Source organism: Acomys russatus, chromosome 20 (genome assembly GCF_903995435.1).
Source record: "Acomys russatus chromosome 20, mAcoRus1.1, whole genome shotgun sequence".
Classification (NCBI taxonomy): domain Eukaryota; kingdom Metazoa; phylum Chordata; class Mammalia; order Rodentia; family Muridae; genus Acomys; species Acomys russatus.
In genome coordinates this window covers 16,745,276-16,764,274 of record NC_067156.1, presented here as the reverse complement: position 1 = coordinate 16,764,274, position 18,999 = coordinate 16,745,276, and positions in this window count along the sequence as shown.

The following is an 18,999-nucleotide window of genomic DNA, read 5'->3' as shown; positions in this document are numbered from 1 at the left end:
CTTTATCTTTCACTTTATCTGAAAAACATCTTAGCAACTTTTGGGGGATAGTAAGGGTATCACGGACTTTGATCCACATCATCACCGTTTCTGACAGCTTCTATAATGTGCAAATGTTTGTTTAAGGTATAGTGTGGCTTTTTTTTATTTTGGTGTTATGTAACCATCTGTTAAACTTCATTTTCGTTCATTATCTACTGTGAAATTATATAAGTCAAATTCTCATGGTATTCAGGCATCAAAGCTGCCCTAGGTGAGGGTTGTCAGAACCATGACAACCCCAGAACTTCTTACCCCTAAAAGCATTTTTCAAGTTCCTATTAGAGAACACCAGCTTCACCCCATGAGTGCTTTCTTCCAAAGTCAGTTTTCCAAATGGAATAAATACTTAACATTTCAAACTTTGACTCATATGAGTTTGTTTATTCCCAGAAAACTAGATTATTAAGCATATGGCTAAATTTTGTAAAACAAAGATTTGCCAAGTTATTAGTTTTAGTTTTTCTAAACATTTTCAGTATACCTAGATGAAAAGAGAACAGATGTGAACTGGCTGACCTAAGAGACAAAGACACTCTTTTCCATGATTAAACTGGCCAAAAGGAAGACCATTTTCTCAGAAGTTTCTTAAGGAATAGGGACATGGCTGAGAAAAACTTAAAGAAATGTTCAACATCCTTGGTCATCAGAGAAATGAAAATCAGAATGACTCTGAGATTTTTATACTCATCAGAATAGCTAAGATCAAAAATTCAAGAGACAGCACATGCTGGGTAGGATGTACAGAAAGGGGAACACTACTTCTTTGCTGGTGGGAGAGCAAATTTGTACAACTACTTTGGAAATCAATCTGGCACTTCCTCAGGAAATTAGGACTACCCAGGTATTCCACTCATTGGAATATGCCTTAAAGGTACTCTACCATTCATCAAGGACATTTGCTCAACTATGTTCATAGCAGCCTTATTAGTAATAACCAGAATCTAGAAACAACCTAGATGTCCCTCAGTTGAAGAATGGATAAAGAAACTGTGGTACATTTAGACTATGGACTACTACTCAGCTTTTTTTTTTTTTTTTTTTTTTTTTTTGCAATTTTTTAATTAAAATTTTTACACATACGTTCACATTATTACAGATATATACAATAAACTACCTAAAGCAAGAAGATCCATGAAACAATCAGCTATAAAAACAAGGAAATCTTGAAGTTTGCAAGAAGGTGGGTGGGACTAGAAATGATCATCCTGAATGAATTAACCCAGACCGAGAAAGACACATATGGTACATATTCACATATAAATGTATACTAGACCAACATGGGGTCCTCTGAGTGTCTTCACTCAGTGGGGGATTGGGACAGATGCTGTGACTAGCTTTTGGGACTGCAGGTGAGAGTGGTATGGGAGAATGAGGAGATAGAAGTACCCAGAGGGTCCAGGAACCCTACAAGTAGAAGACCATCAAGGCTGGCAGATCTGGACCCAAAGAGCCCTACACAAACTACTGTACCAATGAAGGAAGATGCATGCAGTAACCCTGGACCCCCTATTTCAATGTAGTCAATGGACAGCTCATTCTCCAGAGTTGTGTGGAGAGCAGGGACTGACTCTGACATGAACTCTGGTGTCCCCTATTTGATCACTGAGCCTTGGTGGGGTGGCCTGTTGGCACTCAGAGGAAGGGGAAGCAGGCTATCCAGATGAAACTTGACAGGCTGTCATCATATGGTAGGGGAGGAAATTGCTTTAGTCAAGGGACTAGGGGAGGGTAATAGTGTGAAAGAGGCAAGGAAGGGGAACAGGAAGATACGAGGCAGAGGATGACAATCGAGATGTAATCAGAACAAATTATTTAAAATTAAAAGAAAAAAAAGGAACTAGGCAAAAAGTATCTAAGTTGTTTTGTTTTGTTTTATGTTTTGTGTTTTTCTTGGCAAGAAGGTGCTGTTTTGGTACCATGCATAAAGAAACACCATTTTTGGTTACCTGAAAATTATAACATATCCTGGTTTCTACTAATTTTAACTAAAATTTGAATCCTGGGAACATATCAACTTCATGTCCCTTGGATTGCATCTTTAAGTAAACAGACATCCTTGGTGGACTTTATTCCCTAACAAATAACCAAGTCAAATACTTCCTGATTTCCTGGCATTGCATGTTCTTCCATTAGTATCATTTAACTCCCTCCCATCTTCCTTCCCTCTATCTACTCTTTCTTTACTGTGTCCTCTCTATTAAAAATTGTAATAATTTTAAGACTTGTGCCAGTTTTATTTTCAGTGATATTACACTATCTAACAAAAGGCAACTCAGGGGAAAAAAGCATTTATTTGGCTTACAAACCTAAGTCAGAATCCATCAATTTGAGGAAGTCAAGATAGGAGTTCAGGTAGCTAATCAACTCACACCCATAGTCAAGAATAAAGAGAATCAATGCAGTTTTGCTTGCTTGTTATGCTCGAATCTATTTCTCTATTATTAATTAGTCTACCAAGGATTGACAAGAAAATGCTGCTGCCCACAGTTAAACTTAAGACTAGTAGCCCATTGACATACCCATAGAAAATTTAAGACATACAAATTCTCATAGAGAATCTTTTCCCTGGTGATTCTAGGTTGTGTTAAACTCCCAATAAACAATAACAAGAACAGTTTCATTATCCAAAACTTAAAACTGAAACTTGTATCTTTGTCAAAAAGTTACGATGCAGATCTTTTCACAATCTGTAAGCCGTCACTTTGTTCTGTTGACAGTATCTTTTGCCTTACAGAAGCTTTTTAGTTTCATGATGTCCAATTTATTAATTGTTGATCTTAGAGTCTAAGCTGTTGGTGTTCTCTGTTCAGGAAGTTGTCTCCTGTACCAATGAGTTTTAAGCTCTTTCCCACTTTTTCTTCTAAGAGGTTTAGTGTGTACAGTTTTATGTTGATGTCTTTAATCCACTTGGACTTTAGTTTTGTACAGGGTGATAAATATGGATCTATTTGCATTTTTTACAAGTAGACATCCAGTTAGACCAGCACCATTTATTGAAGATGCTGGTTATTTTTTCCATTGCATGGTTTTGGCTTCTTTGTCAAAAATCAAATGGCAATAGGTATGTGGATTTATTTCTGGGTCCTCAATTCGATTCCATTGGTCAACTGCCCTATTTCTATACCAGTACTATGCTTTTTTTTTTTTTTTTTTTTTTACTGTTGCTCTATAGTACAACTTGAGATCAGGAATGGAGATTCCTCTGGCAGATCTTTTACTGTACAGGATTGTTTTTGCTACCCTGGGTTTTTTGTTTTTCTACATAAAGTTAAGAATTGATCTTTCAAGTTCTCTAAAATATTGTGTAAGTATTTTGATTGGGATTGCATTGAATTTTTAGATTGCTTTGGTAGAATGGCCATTTTTATTATGTTGATTCTCCCAATCCATTCGACAAAGGGCTAGTATCTAAAATATGCAAAGAACTCAAGAAATTAAACACCACCAAACCAAATAACCCAATTAAAAACACCGAACTAAACAGGGAATTCTCAATAGAAGAATAGTGAATGGCTGAGAAACACTTTAAAAAGGCTCAACATCCTTATTTATCAGGAAAATGCAAATCAAAATGACCTTGAGATTCTATCTTACACCTATCCAAAAGGCAAAGATCAATAACCCGAGTGACAGTACATACTGGTGATGATGTAGGGAAACGGGAACACTCTTTCCTTGCTGGTGGGAGCACAAACTTGTACAACAACTTTGGAAATCAATCTGTTGTTTTTTCAGCAAATTGGGAATAATTCTACCTCAAGATCCAGCTATACCACTCCTGGGCATAGACCAGAAAGAAACTCCACCATACAACAAGGACATTTGCTCAACTATATTCATAGCAGCTATATTCGTAATAGCCAGAATCTGGAAACAATTTAAACATCCTTCAACCAAAAAATGGGTAAAGAAACTGTGGTGCATATAGACAATGGAAAACAACTCAGCAATTAAAAACAAGGAAATCTTGAAATTTGCAGGCAAATGGATGGGAGTGGAAATGACCACCCTAAGTGAGATAACCTGGACCCAAAAAGTCATGCATGGTATATACTCACTTTTAAGTGGATGTTACCCCAACATAGATATCCTCTGAGAGACTCCATCCAGATGGGGATAAGGGACATTTACTGAAACTCGAATATGGACACTGGGCAGAATACTAAGAATTGTAGGGTGGCCTTTCCAAGTCACAGAGGAAGAGGTCACTAGATATACTGAGCTCAGATGTTGGGGAAGGAGGGCTCCTCTTTCTAAGTACTAGGAGATGGAGGGAAAAGGAATGAGGGAGGATGTGGGATCAGGAGTTGATGAAGGAGGGGCCTGAAATCGGGATCTAAAGAATTCAAACTACAGAACAAGCAGGTAATTTATATTGCTAATCCCATTACATGTGAAGAGCTCTGAGACTGGCTGAGATATAAATGTCTATGCATAGACAAGGCTTCATGTTGGTCACAGATTGTGAATTATTATTGGAGGCCATTCTTAGTATGGCATGAAGGAAGATTTGCAGATGTCTTACTTCTGCTCATAGAATGAGCCGAGAACCAGCCTTAATTGCTCTGTACATCTCACACACCTCATACAAGTTGCTCTCTACAGCCCGCACACCTCATACAAGTATAATGTTAGAACTGTATAATACTTGTGAGAAATTATGTTTTTAGAAATAAAGAACCAGACACTGACTCTGTATCAGGCCTGATAGGATTCATTCCTCCCAGCATGCTGCATACTGACATTTTGCATTCTCAAAGTTCCGGCCCCGGGGGCCTCAGTTGCTGTCACCCATCAGAATTGGACAGCTTCCAGGACAGCATTGTAGAAAGCATCTGATCCCAATTGGTACAGCATTTCAAACTGTCCCACTCAGGACTCCTTTAAAGCCTGGAATTTCTCAACATTTAGAAACTGGACCAAAAGTGCTATCCCTGGCTTCCTTAACCATTTTCCCAAATATTTTTGGGCACCTAAGACGTATTATTCTCCCTAACTCAGTCTGAAGAAACCTTAGGAGAACGATGTCCTATTTCCTCTAATGGGGTTAGGTAGGTTTCTGTTTTCTCTCTTGATCTACAGGTGCTTATTTTTGTTGGGAAGTTGTTATAAGTTATTATTGATCTTATATACAGAGATAAAACTTGGTTGGATTCAGGGATGTCTCTTTTTTCTTTTATCTTTCTTTTGTAGGTAAGGAGATAAGAACTGAAAAGAAAAAAGAGGTATAGAAATATTGAGGGAGGATAGAACAAAAGGTAGATTATTGAATCTACTTCACAACTCAAGGCCTTAATTGTTACTCACAAATATGGTTATTTTTAATTCATTGGTATATAATTTTTGTATATTGATGGAAATCATGGTCCTGTCAAATGCTAGTCTAATTTTATCACAAACGTATATGTCCTAGGTCTAGAGGATAGATATGATTCTATAGATACATAAGGTAAAATAGTTAAATAAGGTTTTCAATAGCCTCAGAGACCTACAGAAGATTGCACTTAAAGATGTGCTTATTCTTCTAAAGATTCTTTGTCGATAAGACAAGTTAACTACTGGCAACACCCAGCCTACATCAAAGAAGATGAGCAATATCAAAGAACCTCCTTATGGAGTTGGCTTCAAATGTGGCAAACAAGCCACTGGGCAAGATGTCCACATTTCTTCTACAGACAGAATTCTGTCTAAAAATGGGCAAGCTTAGATGTAGACAGTGTCAATGGCCAAACTGCCAAGACAGTGTACACGAGTCCTCAATAGTTCCTGCCTCAAAAATATATCTGTTGAAATACTGGGATAGAAGGCAGAAAATGATGCTCCAGTGTTATAGAGAATGTTAGGTGACTTTTCAGGAAGTAAACTATCTCAGGCATTTTTCCATTTTGGAAGCTGCACTTCTGGTTCACTCAGGTATTTAAGTTTTACTCCTTCTCAAGTCTCTGATGGGGTTAAAGACCAGATAGTTTAGTCTCACAATTAAACTTAGTTGGTTAGGGGTTAAGATGCTTTTAGATCAAGATAGATGTTCTAAGTTAATAAAGTTGAGACATGATAGACATTGATTTTCATTCAGAAATTTAGACCCAACAAGATAGGAAAGATGTTTACTTCAATTTTGTCAAATACAAATAGCTAAATCACTATGAATGTAACATTTATATAACTCCTGATTGTCTCATGGTTTCTTCTTCTGTGTGTAGTTTATTTTATTTATGTATAATAACATAAATGTATATGTTAAAAAAGAAACATAATTTTAGAAAATTAACAAAAAAAAGTATGGCACTTTGAAACTGTGTGTTAGAATAATCAACTAAATAAAGAGCATTACATTTCCCACCTACGTTTGAAAATCTGTGAATACTAGCATTAGTAACAAAGCTGGTTATTCTCCTTAGTATGGCAAAAAACAACTCTGAGTTTTGGAGTTATGTCAAGAGGTTACTGTTCTGGAATTTTCAGAATTTGTTCCAGGTCCTTACACAGACAACAGTTACATTATTTGTCGGCAAGTGACACCCTGGCTGAGAGCTTCATGATAAGTTAGTATTGTTTTAGTAAGTTCAGTTTTGGAGGAGGCTGGAGGTCCATTAAGTATTAGCTTCCTCCTCCCACCAAACATGCTCTCAAGAAAACAGAAGCATCGGCACAGCTGCATATTTCACATTCAGGAGCTATTTATTTCTAAGCAGTTGGAATACAGCTCAATTCCACAGTGGAAAAGCAAATTTCTTCCTGAGACTTCCTTCCCTGTCTATTTGGTTGTTTACATTTTTAGCTTTTATAAGAAAAAAAAAACTGTCAGAATAAAACAAAAGGGGAACACATTTGTCTCTAAAACACAAACATTTGTTACTTTGTCTTACTTATTCAGGACAGGTTGGCTGCCAATGTTCAGGAACCTGCTCCATCTTCATACAGGCCTTCAGCATTTCATTTTATCCTTGACATCCACACTGAACTCAGAAGAATTCCTTATTTATTTTAATGCAATTTTAAACACTGCTGTGCTCAGCATCAAAATCTTTGCCAATCAAAGCGTCAGAGTGAAAATGTTAGCTCAGAAGCATGTGCAAAAATATGCATACATATTTACCTATCTATCTATCTATCTATCTATCTATCTATCTATCTATCTATAATCTATCTTTCTATCATCTATCACCTCCACATCCATCCATCCATGCATGCATATGTATGTATGTATATGCATACATATACTTGGATGCATATACATGCTCACACACATAGGAAAGCACATATACCTCTTTATACATATGTATGAATTCTTACATACCCACATATATTAACATATATATATTTACATATCCCCATTCACACAAAAACATGCACATATGCATATTTCAACATGCACATAAACATATATACACATATATCTCATTTTGCATATACATGAACGCACATATAAATATACACATAGATGTAGATATGAAGCATGCATATTTATATATTCACATACACACATATATTCAGTTTTATATATACATTCATACGCACACATAGATATATGCATAAATTTATGCATGTATCTTTATACACACTTAGACTATTGTGTATATATATCTACAAACACATAGATATGCATGAATACATATGGCTACATGTACACAAAGACATGTATCCATTTATATATGTAAATATATATATATGCACATATATACCCACATGCACTCATAGACATATATATGTAGGTATGTATCTGCTATAGCACATATACATGGATAAACACACACATATCTAACCATACACACATTGAGCATATGTACATATATATCCACATACACACGAATGCATCTATATGTTCACAAGCACACATAGACAAGTATGCATATATATATATATATATATACTTACACATGCACATATACATATCCACATAGACAAGTGTGCATTCACATATATGTAAAAGGGTACACAAAATATGCATACTTATATGTCTATGCATTTCTACACACATGCATAGACATGCAGATATCTATATCAATACATCTACAGATATACAAAGACATTTATGCATTCATGTACATCTTCAACTTTATGTACTACAAGTTTGTGAAGCTTAAAATTTTACATCATTCCCATATCCTTTGTGTGAAATAACTATTTGCTATTGTTAGAAAAATACAAGAGAAATACCAGCTTAAAATAAGCATAACTTATCTGGGCTCATAGGGGCACAGAACACATCTCTGAATTTCTTTCAATCCTCTCGTCACAAAAAACATTATGTCTGAAGAAAACGCTGACTACCTCACAATAGTCAGAAATCAGAAGAAGGAGAAAAGAAAAGAGAGGAGGGGAAAATAGAAAGAGACAGAGTGTGACACAGACTAAGGACACAAGACACCACATGATTAAAACCCATGCATTCAGAATCTCCTACTCCAACTACACCAAGCTTTCTTCTAATTCACACAGCTACCAACTCACCAAAATATGATGCAATGTTCTATGATGCAACCACCTCCCAGTAGTTCTATAGCTGGAGACTAGGCTTTCCACATGTGAACCTGTGGGGACCCTTCACAAGCAAATGTTAATACTACCCCAGGAAACTACGTGATCTGTGTTCATAAGTGGACATATTTGCTTCCCTGCCATTTTAAAAAGGTGTACCCAAAGTTGAATGTGGCCAGTAATTAACTTCCAGAAAAATGATAGATGCTGTTTGGATATGACTGTGAATGTTACCTTACCATGGGTTGTCAGCTACGGAGAGGCAAAACTCGCAGTATTTCACATGGCCTCGTCTTGCTGTCTTTGACTTCAACGCTTTCTCTTAAGATAACCATCTTCACACGTTGAACTAGCATGCCTGTTTTGAACCCTTGTCGTAAGCCTGTGTCTGGAAGGCTATTCACTTTCTGAGGCAACATCCAGATTGCTCATTTATGTTTCTTCCTTAGAGATTCTTCCACTCTGGACTCTCCGCACACTTGTCGTTTTCACAGTCTTTCTTTCCACCTATTTTTTTAATTTTTCCTTCCAGACAAATCTTCTTTTCTTCAGAATTTAAACACCACCCATAACAGTCTGCTTGTTCATCTCTTCTCTACTTTCTGACAATGGCCTCAGCTCTCTGGAGGCAAAGCTACATTATGGAAATTACCTCGATGTCTCCTTGTTCAATGTCCTTAGCACAACTGGATCATGGAGGATTCTGTCTGTGAGTGTGACCAAGAATATAATATTTCATACATAAACACTAAATATCCTCAGCAGTGTCTGAGAGTTCATTAAAATAACAAATCAATGTTTGTTTAATAACTACTTTTAGAAGCATCAGGAAAAATCAACTCTTTCCTATTCACTATATTTTGGGACCATGACTAGTACTACTATGTCCATGCCAGAAAAAGTAAAACATAAAGTTGGGAGTCAGTTGGGCTGGAGGTACTAGCGAAGTTGGAAGGAGATATTAGTTAAGGTATTTAGTCAAAATTCATTGTAGATGTATATAAAATTTCTGAGGAAAAATAGTATTAAAGACATACTAACATTTCTCTCTCTCTTCAGTAGAATTTTGGTTAACTCTGTACCATTGTTTCCCTAAATTCTAGCTCTGAACGATCTATTATAAACTTCTTCATGAAATTCCATTTGCATATCATAATATGGCATTCCATACCCATGAACTTCACAGTGTCTCTGGAATGACAGGTTTATATGCACTCATCTAAATCCCACTTTTCACCCACATTCTCCTGCTGGGGAATATCTGTATTCTTTTTTCCTCATTGTTTATTGAGTCTTTCTTTAAGATTCAGCCAAAATCTACACATCTAGAGGAAGAGGCTGTTTGTGAATGGCTGTTTGAATTTGGAGAATGGATATTAAATGTAGACACAATTTTCTCTTTTATCCTAACTTTACACAGTAGAAAGCTGCCCCTCCCTTTTCTTTACCTTTGTTATATATTATACTTTATTCACATTATGTCCCAATTATTATCCACTTGCTCCTTTTATTATCTTCCTGTTCCCTCCCTCCTTCCCTCTCCTGCTCTATTTCCCTCCCCTATATCTGGGGGCTCTCCTCCCCCAGCAACTGACCACAACCCATCAGATCTCATCCTGTTAGCCTGCATCCCTTTATTTTTTATTTATTTTGCTTTTTAACATAACTGGAAAGATGCTAAGGGCAACAACACTATTTCTTGTGTCCAAGTATTCTTTAAAGATATGTACATTTGTGGAAATGTTGGAGGGCTTTTAAGACATTTAATGATGAAACACTCAACCTGGAAAACAAAAACTTGTATAATTTTGAACATTAAATATGATAATTTGTTGTAATCCAACTGTATGTTTATGACAGCACAACATTTTTCAAAAAAAATGTTTCCTTATTTTCTTCTTTATCTATGGTTTTGCGCCTGTGTGAGTTGATGGGTACCAATATGTGCAGTGTCCAGAAGGAGACATCCAGTCACTTCCTTGGATCCAGATTTACAAGAGGTTGTGAGCTACCATATGGGGAGCTGCTGGGAGTGGAATATGCAAGAAAAGTAAGTGCTCTTGACTGGTGAGCCAATATTCCAGACTCAAAAAAAAAAAAAAAAACAAAAAACAAAAAACAAACAAAAAAAAACATGTGTTTGAGCAACCAAAAAAGTTTATTCTTATTATGAGAACTAAAAATAAAAAGTTAAGGTTATAAAAATTCCTCTATATTATAAAAATAATTTTGTTTAAGTGTGGTTAGGAAACAGCACTGGTATTTTGTCTTCTGAATTATGGAGAGTAGACTTGTTGAATGGAATGGTAAGAACATTTGTAAGTACTTAGGTGTTAAAGGTAAACAGTAAGAAACGGCTGAGAGTACTTCTTAAAATTTAGAATGTTATTAATAAATATTTTTCATGTTAGTTTACCCACCATTATGCTTGATTGGTAGGAGTGCAACATGTAGTTTTAAGCAAATATATGAAAAGTAGCTCTATTTATTACTTTCCTTTATGGAATCAGTGTATTGTCACCCAGAGTACATTAAACATTAACAGGCTAAGAAGTCCAGGCTGGCCTCAAATTCTAAGTGCTGGCACCATAGTGTTGTTCTCTTTTTATTTTGAAAAAGTTTAAAAGTTTAAATATGTGTATATGGGGATTAGTGTATGGGATTTCATAGACCTGATGATGCCAGAAGCATTGAATCTCCTGGAGTTAGATTTAAAGGCAATTCTATGTACTGTAAACTTAACTTGTTTTTCTGAAAGAACACATTCTGAGATCCTTCATGTCTTTATTTATGCCACAATTCATTACTTTTTTTAATAGTATCAGCATTTTGACTAATCACGCCATCTTTGATAGGCTTTTGATCTGCTTCTGTATATTAGCATATTAAAATAAATATAATGAAGAGTTTTGCTTAATATTTGAAATGGCTATAGACTCATGGGTGTGGAACGGGAAAGTCATGTTGTACTTGCTCATGGAACCTGTAAACAATTGTGACTGTTTTCCAAAATTGTCATTGCATGTTGTATTATTCATAATAATGTAAGAGGCTGGCCATTGCTCTGGGTTCTTTTCTACCAACAGTAGGTCTGTCTTTTCCATTTTATCTTTTTTTGTACACACAGCCTGGAAACTCACTGTTGGATATTCTGAAACTCTGAAATGACTAATTCCATTTAGTCACAACTAGGTAGTTAACCCTTGAACATGGAGAAATGCACATACCTAAAGGAAAGGAGGAAGAAAAGAAGAAAAGGATCATGTGGAAATGTAGGAGAAAGCTGAAGGGTTATTAATGATAGAAAACATTCTTGGGCACATGGCAAGTGATGACGTGAAGCAAGCACGGTAAGGAAACAAAGCAGGTGTTTACTATTAAAGAGTTATTGCCCTGCTGGGAAGAATAGATTTCTAAGCTCTGAGCAGGACCTGATAAATGAGACTGTCAGAGACAAAGTGAATGCTAGACTTCACCTTCCTTTCACCAAGCCAGGAACCAAAGTAGGGAAAATTACCAAGTGAAAATTGAAGCAGATTTGAGATTATTAAGTGTTGTATGTCTTTCCCATTGTTAAGACTTTGGCATACAGTTCTTGTTGGAATAGTATTGATACGAAGTGAATTAAGTCTCTTACATCGCTATCTGGATTATGGGGAAAGTGTAGAATAAAAAAAGAGAAAGATGCAACAATGGGGACAAGAAAGATATCATTCAGAGAGAAGGGGCATGTGGGCAGGTCAGATCACAAAGAAGAGAGAGAATGTGCTTTCCTCACGTGGACAATACTTTGAAAAATGTATGAAAAAAGCCTCACACTGTGTCTTCAATCCCTCAGCCACTTTATCCAAGGTGCTGCCTTCTTGTGGGGATGACAGAACAGCTGAGTGTAGAGGACCTTCTCACAGAAGGCAAGGGTTATGAAGGTTCTCGCGGCCACATGTCCTTTCCCACTGCTACCATTTATGGCTTCAGAGACACCTCCAGATATTTTCCTACTGTCATTTCCATATTGAAGTCAGTTATTATTTTTTATTCTTTTCTTAGTTTTTTTAGGTGTTTTCTTTTAACAGAATTGAAATATTCAAAAATTTCACTAAGCCATGAAAGATTCTATTTTTCAGCCAAACTCTTTTTTTTTTTTCCCAGGCAGGACACATAAAGTTTAATTTCCTGACCTCTTCTACTGATGTATAGCAGTCATTTTTCCACAACATTAGACTAGGTAATCTGTTCTTAGGGGAAACTTGTCAAGCCTGACTGATACTCTGCATTTTTCTTTCTTTTTTTTTCAATTTTATATTTTATTTTTATTTTATTTATTTATTTTTTATTTTTTTGCTCTTTTCCCTCCTTCATAGTTTCTGCTATGGGAATATGGTAATAATAATGCAACATCTGTGGAAAATGGAATGCTTTTTGCAACCCATGATGCTACGATGAAGCCAAAGGGAGGAGGTCAGGCTTGAAAATGAAATAAAATAGTACATTTGCATCTTGAGAAAAACCCATGGACTCGGTGACTAAATTCCCATTTGTACAATGTTTTGAGTCAAATTTTCTACTGGAAGATGAATGTTGCTGTCAGAGAAAAGTGCTGGCAATGACAGCCATAGAGACCAGTGCTCATGCAGGGGAAACTCTGAGATACAGCTGGGTTTCAAGTCCCTAGAGACAACAAGGCACTGTTGTTGTTTCTGGGGGTGTGGGGGGAGAACAGAGGATGGCTGTCCCATTTCTTCAGGGTTGAGCTCAGTGCCAAGATTAGGGTAGACACAATCTCTATTGTTGCAACAATGTTTGGCACTTCCTGGTTTCTCCACTGTTTATCCAGTGGTCAATCACAAAAAGGACAGAAGTCAACATGTTCTTATTTTCTCTCTGGACGAACAAGACACTGGACAGCCGTCAGATTGAAAAGCCTTCACAATCAATTTATGTGTGGTTCAAACAACTAAGCTGGGAATGCAATGAAAGAGTGCAGGTTGGCTGCAGGAGGCCTGGGCCAGATCGGGCCAGACTGCGGAGAGCAAAGAACTGACCCAGATAACTTTTACAGAGTGTCTGTCTTATTAGGACTTAGTAAAGTAAAATAAAAGAGTTAGCACAAACCTTTATGTTTGATCCATTTTTACAATGAAGTGTACTTTTCAAATTAAAGAAGGGAGACATTCCTACAAAACTTATCACAAAACCATGCATTTTTGATGGCAGGGCAGTGATGACACTATTGTAAACATCATATCAAAGGAAAGAAAGTCCAGCCAGTGCGTTGCAATGGCTAGCAAAATCCTCAGAGCCTTCAAGATAGAGGAGAGAAGCTGTGCTGTGCTGATGAAGGGGATCAAAGAAAGCGAAGTGGCCCCTGCTTGCCAAGGAGGCAGTGAAGACACGGGAACAACCTACAGGATTCAGTAGGCACGTCTTTCTTGTCACATTATGCAGCTCTCAATTATATGAAGACGTATTTATGCTGACAACTGTGTCTGGTGAATCAGTTCTATTGGCACATGTGACTTTTTAACATCTGCATGGATACAGTTATAAACTGGGAGTAATTTGGATCAATGAGATATGATGCTTTCCTCTGGGTGGCAGGGAATATACTGCCCTTTTGTGTGTGTGTTTTTTAATTCTCCAAGATTACGTTTTAAAATTTGATTAACTATGTAACACTAAATAACCCAGTCATATGTAAACTTCAAGTGCATTTATTATTCCATTAAATGAATAGAGTTATAGCAATTAAAATCGTTTTCATGAAGATTCAGTAGTCAGTGACAAAAGAAAATGCCCTGAAATGTTTCCTGCAGGATATATGGCTCTGGTGAAAATGTTTGGATCTTAAGGAAAACTTCCTGCACAAAAATATTTCAATTTATTTAGTAAAGCAGTTGTCAATATTTTATCATATTATATAAACATAGACAAAGCACCCTCTCACATTATCCATGAGGCCTGATGATTCACCTGTTTTCAATATATTAAAATGAATATCTTCTCACAATTAGTAATAATCCCAATTTAACCTTCCCTCCTCTGTGATGTCTTGACAGAAGTAACAATCATGGGCTCCATGACTACACCTGAGTGTTCATGTGTTAAAATATGTGCTTGGTACTTCAGAGTTAACAAACACCCAAACCAATTAAAATAATCAGAAAACAAACATCATCCTTTCTGGCCTGATTGCTTGCTTTCCCAGAGTGGACAGCTCCTAACTTGTTTTGATATTTTAGATCTATGTGATTGTGTTTTATTCTCTGTCCATTTTCATCTTTTTTTTTTTTTTTAATTGAAAATAGATTCTTCTCATATACCATAGCTTTCACTCCTCCTAGGTCCTTCTAACTCCTCTTACCCACAGATCCATTCTCCCTCTGTTTCCTCTTCAGAAAAGAGCAAGCCTCCAAGAAACAACAGCCAAAACGGACACGCACACACACACAGGACCTGGTACCATGTATGCCCCGTGCTTTCCATTTCAGTCTATGTGAGCCTATGTGAATCCTGCTTATTTGCTTCCAGTGGCTCATGTTCTCCTGTTGTTTTCCAAACCACTGACTCCTACTATCTTTCTTTCCTCTTTTCCATAGGGCTCTCCAATCTCTGAAGGGTGCACTACACATCTACATACAAATACTCTCACCAGCCCAAAGCTGCCCTCGTCTTTTTATCTACGGTTCAATTTTGTCTTTTCTCTCTTTCCTTCCTTCTTCCCAGTCTCCCCTTCCTACATTCTTCCTTCCTTCCTTCCTTCATTTTTTAAATACACAGACTCACATTATTTTTAATATATTTTATTAATTTATCCATATTACATCTCAATTACTATCCCATTCCTTGTTTCCTCCCTCCCTCCCATTTTCTCCTTACTCCCCTCCCCTATGACTGTGCCTGAGGGGGACTTCCTCCCCCTGTATATGCTCATAGGGTATCAAGTCTCTTCTTAGTAGCCTGCTATCCTTCCTCTGGGTGCCACCAGGTCTCCCCATCCAGGGGACGTGGTGAAATATGGGACACCAGAGTTTGTGTGAAAGTCTCACTTTATAGTTCAGGTGGGCTGCGAACTCACAATGATGGGTTGCTCTCAAACATACTCCAACCACCCTGTCTCAGCACGCTACCTGCTAGGATCACCAAACTCCTTGATGCTTTAGACTGAGTTTTGGGGGAATTGACTTTGAGTCCTTGCATATACTCATAAATCAGAGTTATGTCACCAGCCTTATCTGAGGTTTTAAGGGAATTTTCATTGTGTAGGTGTGATTGACGGACTCATTGGTCATGGATGGCCAGCTGCAGAGGTAAGGGAGGCCAGAGTGAGGACAAAGGTATAACTCATTTATCTCACAGTTATCCCTGTGGCAACCAGCTGCATGCTCCAAGCTTTGACCCTTTAGATAAGAACCAGGTATTTGCATGATAGAGAGTGATCCACCATGAATTAGTAAAGGGTGTCCATTTTTCTCTAATACTTATGCATTTATGTTCATTTTAAAAGATCTTTGCAAGAACACTGCTGAAGTTATGATCATTTTAAATGTTCCATGCAATGAGCAAGGAACTAAGATCTACTGCCTCTACTGTCTGGTATATCACAGGGTTGGGCAGAACACCAGTGCTGGCTTTCTTCTCCTTTACTTCCCTGTCTTCTCTTTAACTTCCGTGTCCTTTTCCTTCCTTTCCCATTTCCTTTCTTCATTTCCTTTCTTTTCTCTACCCCCTTTTCCTTCATTTCTTTTATTCTCTTCTTCCTTCTTTCCTTCATTCTCTTCTTTCTTTTCTTTGGTCTCTTCCTTTTTCTTCTTCTCATTTTTTTCCAGGTACCATGAATCCCACATACCTGTGACACTCAAGTATTTACATTAAGTTTATTTTCTTATCTATTTATGTGTAACCTGTCATAATTAATGACCAAAGGTTGTATTTTGGGAAAAGATGAGCTAGAAGTGAAAAATATTTTACTGAAATGTAAATGTTTTCTCATTTGATATGGGGTTACCAAAATATGATTGCTGCTCAAATAAATTCTTGAATCATCTCAACAATAAATAGAAAGCAAGAATCCACAGCTCATAGTCTGTTTTACAAGACCAGTAGTGCTTTCTGAATTGTTGACTGACTAAATAAATAAATAAATAAACAAATAAATAAATCAACAGCTTTATTACAATTAATTTTGCTTGGCTCTGAACCCTAAATAACTTCAGGTTTCTTGAAATCTGCCTTCATTTCAGACTTCACCTCATTGCAGCCAGTAGTTACAATTATCTAAAAAGACTCTGGAGAAACTAATATTAAAGAAGAAAATTTAGAAAGTAATATATTCTCTTCAATTCCATGGAAAGAACTTTCTTATCACCTGTGATAAATTCTATCTATTGCATAAACCAACCAAGGAGCAGGCATGTCCAAAAATGATGCCATAATGGTCAGTATGCTTATCAATCTGACAGGGTCTAGAATCACCTAAGAGATAAGGCCCTGGTCTTGTCTGTGAAGAAATGAGTACATTTGCTTAATTGAGTAGAAAAGATCCAAGTTGATTATTGATGCAGTTATCCCATGGACTTGAGCTCTTTGGATGAACAAGATACAGAGAGAAAGGGGGCTGAGCACAATGTTTCCCTACTTTCTTACACAGATACAGCATGGCCTTCTAACTCAAGTTCCTCCCACCCTAACTATATAATGCACTCTACCCCAAACTGTGAGCCAAACCTTTCTTCTTATGTTACTTTTGTTAGGTATATTTTTCACAACAACAGCAAGTAATTAATACAGATGAATTGATGAAGCACACTAAAGGCTTTTTTTCCCCTTTTAAATCCCATATACATGAGGAACCAACTTGGGGAAGGATCATAGATACAGGAAGCTTGTCAGAGTTTAAATCTTACTCACCATGCTTGGAAGTATTGAGACAGGACATGAACTCTAACTCCCGCCCCCGCACCCCACACAGCAGCTTTAACTATGTGGAATTGTCACTCTGTCAATCAGACAGACAGAGAGACAGACACAGACACGTACACACACACAGGGAGAGAGAGAGAGAGAGAGAGAGAGAGAGAGAGAAGAGAAGAGAAGAGAAGAGAAGAGAAGAGAAGAGAAGAGAAGAGAAGAGAGCTGTATTTCTGTGGTATTTCATTAGCGGAGGGAGCATATTCTTTTAAGGAGACACATACTCTACTCTCCCAGGCTACCGCTGTGCTATTCTGCATGTAGGATGATTCACTCAATCGGAGAGAGGCTGGCAAAGGTGGTTAGAGACTGTTTTAGCACTTTATTTGTCCCAATTATCTCCTCTGTCTATTAGGGTGAGTGGAACATCACAGGCATTGCTTATCACAGGCTTTGTATTCACTAATAACATTGTTGTTTATTACAGCAAGCATGCTGCATGTAGTCAACTCCGCTTCTGTTAATCCCCACGGCTCCAACTTCTCTTTCTCCTTTATCTTTTTTTTCCTACTCAAAATAAATTAGATTCCACTGAAGCGACCAGGTTTCCCACAGCTTGTGATTCTTAGGACGCCGTCTTGAATTGGTCTTGAAGTTGATTGGTTTCAGTCTGAAAAACCCTAAGGAACAGAGCAGGGCATACCCACCTGCAACAAGGTTTCTTCAGCCATATTTCAATGGCAAATGCCTGCCTGGGCACTTCTTACCAGGTGCTAGCAACCTGAACTGCACACGTTTCTGAAACCATCAGAGAACAGAATGTAACCAATAGTTACCTTTATATCATTGAGCTTTCCCAAAAGTACTCTTCCCCAACACACTGTTTTACAGAAGCATGCTCAGAGAGTCTATAGGGCTGGAAGCCTGCTGAATGTGCTGTAAGAAAATGTCTCTCATTTGGCCCTATAGCAAAGAAATTATCTTGTAGCCTACTATTCCTAAGCCTTGTGGAATTTTGAGAGCTCTTTCTGAGTTCTCTTTCCTGCGTGGACCTACTGGAGCCCCATGCCCTTAGCTTTATTTAACATGAAGTGATGGGAGCTTACCAATATTGAAAGAGAAGAGAAATGCCTTAGTCTTTTACATATTCATCTACTTTCTCTGAGCAACCGCTCCGTCATTTGGTATTCGAAATCCTGGTGACTCAGAGAGCTACAGGTAATAAGGTAGAGTATGACAATTAGATGGGTAGGTTCAGAAACAACCAAAGAAAATGCCTTGAGAAAAAGGAGGTAATAATTCACTTCTGAGGATCAAGGACATTCATGTTTCAAATTGTCCCAGAACCCAGGTCAATGTGAGTGCAGTGGACTATGTTTTAGATGAATACACACCAGTTTTGCTTGCTGCAGGAGAGGAATACTAACAAAATTGGGGTGGGGGGGAAATCTTTTCTTTGGACTCATGAAGATTGGCTCTTTCACTCTAGAATTTTCATTTTTACATTTAATTTTGAATCTTACTTGTTGTATATGTGTGTGCACGCATGCTATTGTACACATTTCCATG